The sequence below is a fragment of the Sminthopsis crassicaudata genome, chromosome 3 (genome assembly GCF_048593235.1).
Source record: "Sminthopsis crassicaudata isolate SCR6 chromosome 3, ASM4859323v1, whole genome shotgun sequence".
NCBI lineage: Eukaryota > Metazoa > Chordata > Mammalia > Dasyuromorphia > Dasyuridae > Sminthopsis > Sminthopsis crassicaudata.
Window position 1 is genome coordinate 18,606,265 of NC_133619.1, and position 9,270 is coordinate 18,615,534.

The following is a 9,270-nucleotide window of genomic DNA, read 5'->3' on the forward strand; positions in this document are numbered from 1 at the left end:
CAATTCTGGGCTCAGATCATAATGAGAAATAAGAGTGTTGGACAATTCTGGGCTCAGATCATAATGAGAAATAAGAGTGTTGGACAATTCTGGGATTAGATCTTAAAATGAGAAATAAGAGGACAATTGTTGGGCTCAGATCTTACTTCTGGACACTTTAGCTTGGTAACAAGATTTAAGTTTGACCTTTTCTTTAGAAAGTAGCCACAGTTAGTACCTGCCTCACAGAACTGTGAAGTTGAAATAAGATTGTATGTTTATAGTGCTATAGAAATGTCATGGGATGACTCAGCTTGCAAAAAATAATAATAATAAATGGTATTATTCAAGGAGCAAAGAGGAGGTGTACATGGTAAATATAAGCAGACCAATCTAGAACGGATTAGCAAAGAAACACAGGAAAGGATTTCATTACAGAAATAGGTGATGAGAAGAGGATGGGTTTGTTAAGTGATGAAGGAAAGGAATAATGGACAGCCCATGTGTTCCACTGGCACTGAGATGGCAAGACGGGCACCAGGATGGTTGGCAAACACATGAGATGACAATATATGAGAGTCACACAGGAGGGCATGTTTGGATGAGCTGTGGTTTCCATTTTTGGAGGGAATGCCTGCCTCGGTGAGATTACAGATCCATTTGGAAAGGTGGAGAAAATAAATCTGGCTTCCTGAGAGCCAGAGAATCCGGACTTTCAATGATTATGAAGGCTTTCAAGCACCAGGAGCATGGTTTAGAGAAGAGGAGGCGGAAGGTATGAAATTCTGTGGCTTCTCACAGGTCAATTTGCCAGTGCCAGCTACTCTCCTTTCTATGTGACGAGAGGAGACGGAATTTTCAATGAAGAGATAAGGGAAATTGGGTTTGGATCCCAGTGTGGCTACTTGTCAGTTGGTTAAGTCAAGTCTCTTCTCAAGGACTGAGCGCTAAGACCTAAGAATCTTCCTGTAAAGGAAGTAGAGGAAAATCCCTGACGGTCCAGCTGTGCTTGGGTCACTTCTAGCAAGGGGTGACTTCTTTCTAAAAGTCTAGTGTGCATAGCCAGGGATGTCTGAAGGAGTCATCCTCAGAGGTGGGGGAACCAGCTTTTATTGCTGTTTCCGCTGCATGGCTTAGTAGAATGCTGCTTCCATACTCAGTGCCTCCAGTAGGGGAGGGAGGTCTAATCTGTGAGAACAGCAGAAATCAAGTCATTCATTTGGCTTGGCTTTTGTCATCCATCAAAGACTTTAGAATGAAGATGCAGTCAGGAGTCATGCTCTTAATGTTGTGGGATGTCCTCCTTCAGGGCATCTTGAGGTGCTGGAGTTAGAGAAGCCTACAAATATTAACCACCTGATGTATACCAGGCATAGTGCCATGGTAGATGGAAGGGGTTAATCTTAGATAAGGGAGATGGGAAGGGTTAGCATTGGATGGGCATAAGAGTTGATTAAGTCTAACTGCAAATAGCCAGATGTCCTCTGCCTCCAGTTCTACCCTGTGTTCCTCTGTACAAGGAACTGGATGGTACAATGGTTAGAGCCCTGAATCTAAAATCAGAGAGCTGAGTTCAAATCCAGCCACAGACAATGTGATCCTGGGCAATTCACTTAACTTCAGTTTCCTCATCTGTAAAATGGGGATAATAGTGGCACTTCTTTCCCAGGACTGTTGTGAGGCTCAAATAAGATAATTGTAAAGCACTTGGTACAGCACTGAACACAAAGTAAGTGCTATGTAAATATTAGCTATTATTATTATCAGGGGGACAGATATACCACCAACACAAATGACCATATTGTTGGGTAACTTGGCTTTCAAGGAGAATGATCATTCTCTTCTACTCCATTTCCCCTCACTCTGCTACCTAGAATTGTATTAAAGCTCCATGAAACAGCTGAAATCTGGAAAATGCCCTATCAGACAGACTTTTACTGCAGGAGGATAAACATACATTTAAACATTTTTTAGCAGGGAAAGCATGATCCACTGGACAGAGCAGGGGATTTGAAAGTAGAGGAGCTGGGCTTGGCACTTACTGCCTGAGTTACTTTGAACAAATCATTGTTATCCATCTGGCCTCAGTTTCCCCATCTGTAAATGAGGGGATTGGACAGGGTGACTTGTGAAAAAACACTTCTAGCTCTAAATTGTTGGTTCTTTATGTGGCGCAGGAGATGAGCTCCTCGAGGGGAGAAGCTGTGCTTTTTGTTGTCATTCTCAGAGTCTGGCACATCCATAAACAAACTTCCATTGGTTAGAGCTGTAGCCAAAACTGTATTTACGATTTTGCAATGCATCTTTTACTTCCCACATCAATAGGATGCATTTATCAAAAACCTACTTTCTATAAAAGTGTCCTTCATCGTTTTTCAACATATTGACACTGAAAGAAAGAACAGGGAAGAAACTAAGTTGGGCAACTGTTCAGCTCGAGAAGAGAAAAAAAGGCCCGGGGAAATCTTCAGATCAGAGCCAAGAGTTAATTTCTCTGCTTTCATCCACTCACACTGAATGAGGAGGCTGGTCCAGCAGGGACTGGGCAGCTGTCTGCTTTTAATCTCAGTTCCAAAAATGCTTACTTGAAAGAAGGAAAAATACCATTGAATTTCTCCGGGAGTCACATATCCAGTTGTGGCAGCAGGATGTGAGCTGTTCTGTTTCTGGGGTTGAGTGGGGCAGAGGAGAAAAGATGGTTTTTGATCCTGAAAGAGGTCCTTGAATTCTGGTCGTAGCCCTCTAGAAAATAAATTGCTTTCATAGGAAATGCAGCATGGGGCCGTGGCAAGAACACCCTAGTCGGTGCTAGAGGGCTTGAGGTTTGATTCCTTCTCTGCTACATTTTATGTGAATCACTTCCTCTCTGAGCCTCAGTTTCCTTATTTGTAAAATGAAACATTGTAATTAAGTAACCTCCAAGCTTCTTCCTATGACTATAAATCTAGGATTCTCGTTCATTTCAGAACAGAATAAAAGCTGGTTTTTCATCTTTGTCCTTGGTGATATTTCAGCAGATTTTATTGCTTCCTTTTCTTCAAATCATCTTTATTGGGAAGTTACTAATTACCTCAAAGGAAGAAGAACAACAACAAAAAATTCTTTTGAAACAATTCGGGTAGATTTTTTCTGGTTTTGTCAGACCTTCAGGATCTCACAGTTGGAAGATACCAGAGAAGCTTTCAGTCCAAGTTATTGAGATATAGAGGTCGATATATTGTTGACATTATTGATATATATATATATATATAATTGACATTGTTGATATATATATTATTTATATGGTTGATATATATAAATATTGTTATATATATAGTTGATATATATTGTTGATAAATATTGTTGATATATATTGTTAATATTGTTGATATATATAGTTGATATTGTTGATACATATGTAGTTGATATTGTTGATATATATATATATAGTTGATATTATTGATATATATAGTTGATATAGTTGATATATAGTTGATATTATTGATATATATATAGTTGATATATATTGATAAATATTGTTGATATATATTGTTAATATTGTTGATATATATAGTTGATATATATTGTTGATATTGTTGATATATATATGTATTGTATATATTTTGTTAGCATATATTGTTTATATATGTATATATATATATATATAAGCTTGGATTTTGATAACCCTGGATGAGACAATGAGACCACTGATTTTGTGCAGCTTTATTAAATTTAGTTCACTTATGAGTCAAGCATTGGTCCTCCCTGAAAATGAAGTGATTAACAAGCACCACCACAGTAGCTTTATGCCAGGCCCTGTGATAAGCACTGGAGATTGAAGGAAAGGTTGGAGAGTGGGATAATGAATCCATTGCCTCACTCCGGTGAGGGCTCAGTTGAGATAATGTACAATGAATTTGCAGTGCACCCACTCAGCACAGTTTCATGATTTTCTCTGGCTTTGTTCACCAGCATGGGAATGAGAGTGAAGGCAGTGTATGGTGGAAGCAATTTAAGGCTGAGACTTGGCAGGGCAAGATCAGTGACGATAAAGAGGTAAAGAATTCAAGAGAAGAGGCTTTTAGTGTAGACTTGAATCGGTTCACCAAAGAGTCAAGATGGTGGAGAGGGAAATATGAGCAGTTGTAGGCATGGTTGCAGAAATGAGAGATCATGACGGGGATGAACATTCGGATCGGGTATTACAAGGCAGAAGGAAAGATTCAATGACAAGAATTTCAGAATTCAATATAGATGTGGAACCCTTGTGGTTGATGGTAAGGGCAAGAATATGTATGTGGCTGAGGTGGGATGGAAGAGGAGGTCATGGGTAAGGAGTAGGGTAAGGAACTGGGAGATTATATTATCTGGGATTATATTAATTGGGAGATTAGGATATGCATGTAGAAGTAGCCTGGGATAAGGTTAAGAGTTTGGGGAGAAAGAGCTTGGCAGTGAGCTCTGAGGAAGGAAGATTGCCTTGGAGATCAGTGGATAACAGAGACAGCAGTCTTGTTTGGCTGATAAATATGGATTGAAGGAACCTCAAGCCAATACAGGCACAGGAATCTTTTCTGTGGTATGCAATGGCCTTTCAGTCTTTGCTATAAAATCCCTAAGAAGGGAGAGCTAAGGCTACCCACGTCAACTTTTGAAAGTTCTTGTTAGAAAATTTTCCTTGACATTGAGTTCAAATTTGTCCATTCCTAAGTTTTCCCCACTGAGGTAATAATAGGATAAAATGAATAATTCTGCTGATCACCCGTCAGTATGCTTGAAGGAATCACAGCTTGAGAAGAAGGGATCTTAGAGATCATTTAATTCAAATGGCCCATTTTACTGGCAAGGTAACCAAGTACAAGTAGCTTTAGTGTTTTGCTCAGGATCACACAGGTCTCAAGCATCAGTGGCAGGATTAGGCAGTTCTTGACTCTGGAGCCATGCTCTTAACAATCTATCATTCTGCTCCATGGCTCTTGAGAATACCTGATAGGCCATAGAAAAATTTTCTATAGAATTGGACTCTTTAATCCCTCAGATAACTAGGCCATGCAGAATTTCCCGGTTAAAAAAATTTCCCAGAGCCTTTATAGTGAATGGTGTAGTCATTGTCCTTGATAATTGAAGTGGACCAAAATAACATCACTATGTTGAGGTCACTGTACCTTGTGTCTGACGATGGCTGATCAGACCAATAGGAGCTCAGAAGACTTGACCGCAGGTTGGACACAAATAGTTCAGATGAACATTTGGATTGGAAATGTTTCTAAACTTGGTCATCTCATATTGCTTTTGAGCTATTCCAATTCTACTTTGTCGTGGGCATGTCATGGTTCTCCTTTGCCAGCATCTCCCCTGTCACACTATTGATTCCAGAGTGCTTTAGAAAAACCTTAAAATCCTTGTATTGTTTCTCCTGACCTTCCTCTAAGCACTTGCCTTGTGCTAGTTCTCCATAAAATAGTCTTCAAGCAAATGAACATTTGGAATTTGATGAATCATTATTACTCATTGTTGGGGAGTTGGGCCCTTAGAAGGAATGTGATGAATTAGCTTGCCTTGCCTTGCTTTTCAAAATTCAGACAACCCAATAGCAGTTGGGTGCCTCCATGAAGGGAACCATTAAAACAGGGTGGATGCAAAGGCTGCTAGGTCGCTATTTGCTCTCTGAGTGAAATAACTTGGCTTATGGATTGTCCATGTGAGGCTGGATTTCATAAGTTTATAAAACTAGAAGGGAAGTTTGGCCAAGTCTGGCGAGAGCAAGCCAGTGTGACTGGAAAGTTGAGTTTGTGAACAGGAAAAAGATAAAACAAGAGTGGAAAGTCAGTCACTGAATCAAAAAGAATGTAAGTTCTTATTCTTGTGCCAGGCTCTGTCTTAACAGTTGGGGATACTAAGCCAAAGACACAATTCTTGCCCTTAGGAGCTCATGATCTAAAGGGAAAAACCACAAACATACACACAGATCAATACAAATATGTACATAAATTTATGTTAACAAATGGCATATAAATACAGATACTGAGTAAATGGGAGGAAATCTCCAAAGATACTAGCAGTTGAGGGCTGAAGAAAGAAATCTCAAAAGATAAATCACTATTGATCAGAAAAATAAAAATTAAGACAACTCTGAGAAACCACTACACACCTCTCAGATTGGCTAAGATGACAGGAAAAGATAATGATGAATGTTGGAGGGAATGTGAGAAAACTGGGACACTGATGCATTGTTGGTGGAGTTGTGAACAGATGCAATCATTTTGGTGAGCACTTTGGAACTATGTCCAAAGAGTTATTAAACTGTGCACACCCTTTGATCCAGAAGTATTTCTACTGGGCCCATATCCTAAAAAGATCTTAAGGGAAAGGGACCCACATGTGCAAAAATATTTGTGGCAGCCCTTTTTGTAGTGGCCAGAAACTGGAAACTGAGCAGATGTCCATCAATTGGACTGAATAAGTTATGGCTGAATAAGTTATGGTACATGAATGTTATGGAATATTATTGTTCTATAAGAAATGATTGACAGGATGGTTTCAGAGAGGCCTAGAGAGACTTACATGAACTGATGCTCAGTGAAATGAGCAGAACCAGATCATTGTACATGGCAACATCAATATTATACGACGATCAATTCTAATGGATATGGCTCTCTTCAACGATGAGATAATTGTTACCATTTCTAATGATCTTGTGATGAAGATAGTCATCTACACCCAGAGAGAGACTGTGGGGGCTAAATATGGATCACAAAATAACATTCTATCTCTTGTTGTTCACTTGTATTTTATTTTCTTATTCATTTTCCTTTTTGATCTGATTTTTCTTGTGCAGCAAGATAATTATATAAATATGTTTATATATATTGGATTTAACATATATTTTAACATGTATAACACATATTGGATTGCTTGCCATCTGGGGGGGGGCGGGAGGAAGGAGAGGAAAATTTGGAACACAAATCTATGCAAGGGTCAAAGTTGAAAATTTATCCATGCATATGCTCTGAAAATAAAAAGCTTTAATTAAAAAAAATATATTAAAAAAATGAAAGAGAAGAAGAAACAAACAGAAAGAAACAAAACAACAGACAAAGAAAGAAAAAAACAGCATGCTTCATAGCACTTTTGTTGGAGGCATAGAATTGGAAATTGAATAGATGCCCATTAATTGGGGAATGGCTGAATAAATGATGACATATGAATGTAAAGGAATACTTTGTTCTATAAGAAATAATGAGCAGGCTGATTTCAGAAGAGTCAGAGAAGATTTACATGAACCGATGCTAAGTAAAATGAGTGGAATCAGGAGAACATTGTATATGGTAACAGTAAGATTAAAATTATGTAATGCTCAACTAGGATAGAGTTAGCTCTTCTCAGCAATATAGTGATCCAAGACAACTCCAACAGATTTGGAATGGAAAATGCCATCTTCATCCAGAGACAGAGAATGCAGATTGAAGAATACTATCTTCACCTTTTTATTTTTTTTATTTGTTTGTTTTTCTTTCACAACATAACTAATATGGAAATATGTTTAAAATGAGTATACATGGTATAACTTATAATCAGATTGCTTGCTGTCTTGGGAAGAGGAAAATTAAAGAAGGGAAGGGGAAAAAATTGGACCATCTTACAAAAATGAATTTTGAAAACTACTTTTACATGTAATTGGAAAAATAAAATTCTATTGAAAAAAATTTTTAAAAGAAAAAAAAAAGAAATCCCAAAAGACTTCTTACAGAAGATTTGAGATGTTTTCAAGGAAGCCAGTGAGGGGAAGGGAGATCATTGAAGTAGTGGGGCTGCACAATGCAAGCAACAGCAAAGGGGCCAGAATCACTGAAGAATGGGGTATGTGGAGTATGGTGTGAGAAGAGTAGACAGGTTAGAGCCAAATGGAGGATTTCAGGTTTGTCTTAGAGATATAGAAGCCCCTGAAGTTAGTTGAATAAAGGATGGGGAAATGACTTGCCCTTTGGGAAGGTCCTCACTTTGACAACTGAATGAAGAGGTCCTGGATGATAAGAGAAGATTCAGTGAGACCCACTAATGATAGCATTGTGATGTGGTCAGAACTCAGTTAAGTTATTTTGATAGTTATGTCAAAGATGGCTGAGAAAAGGGAGAGCTTGGAATAAAAGGAGCCATTTCACTCAGGATGGGGCTGAGGGTGTGATGGGATTGAACATGAATGAAGGCTACATGAACTCCACACTAGTAACTCCCCAACCTTTTTTTTTTTTTTTTTTTTTCCCCTGAGGCTGGGGTTAAGTGACTCACCCAGGGTCACACAGCTAGGAAGTGTTAAGTGTCTGAGACCACATTTGAACTCGGGTCCTCCTGAATTCAAGGCTGGTGCTCTATCCTCTGAGCCACCTAGCTGCCCCCTCCCCAACCTTTTCAAAAAAAAAGTGGGAAGTGGCGCCTTATCACCCCTCTTCTTTTGGGCCAAACATGATCGTTGTCATCTTGCTACCTTCAATTTCCAAGAGGAAACTTGGTTTCTTGAAGGTCGGGATCCCAGTATACCAATGCCAAAGTTAGAAGACCCAGGGCCAGGCCTGGCGGTACATTCAGTCTGTTCATTCTTAATTATGATGATTTAATGCCTTAACTTCCACAGCTCCAACTTTTCTCCTTTCTTATCTTGCTTTATTTCTGAATGGGTTTCATTTATTAGAAGCTTAATTGTATTTCTTTAATCTAACAAGTATTTTTTTTAGGTCTATCCACCTAATGCTGGGACTCGAAGCTCTAAATAGTCAGAAAGATAGATTTGTTTGTTTTTTCCTGTCCTTTCCTCCATTTCCCGATAAACTCTGAAAGAACTAGCCCAGTGGGAAGGGAAGAGATTCTCCTGGTGAAATTATTAACTTGTCCTTGGCATTTTGAGGAGGTAAGAGCAGGTGTGGCTGCCTTACCTTGCAGGGGTAGCAATGAGTATGGTGGAAGATGTTTTGGATGGAGCTGACTACTATATCCAGCTTTACATTTTCTTTTGCATATCATTTATCTACAGATGTTTGTACCAAAAAATGTTTTTGAAAAAACTTGTAAACATTGTAGAGTCATGACTTACCTTTGCTCATGTTATTCTGGCTTCTTGCCCTCACCTCTCATTCTCCTCCTTTTTCACCTTATTGGCTCAAGGCCCAGACAAGGCCTTATCTTTCCTGGGAACTTTTCCTACTTTTCCTGTATTTCCATATCCTTTGCTTTCTCCTCCTCTCCTTGTAGTATGGGAGACTGGAAAAACTTGTGGGTCTGGGCCTCTCCATTGGGAGTAAAGATCCCTGTTGGGCT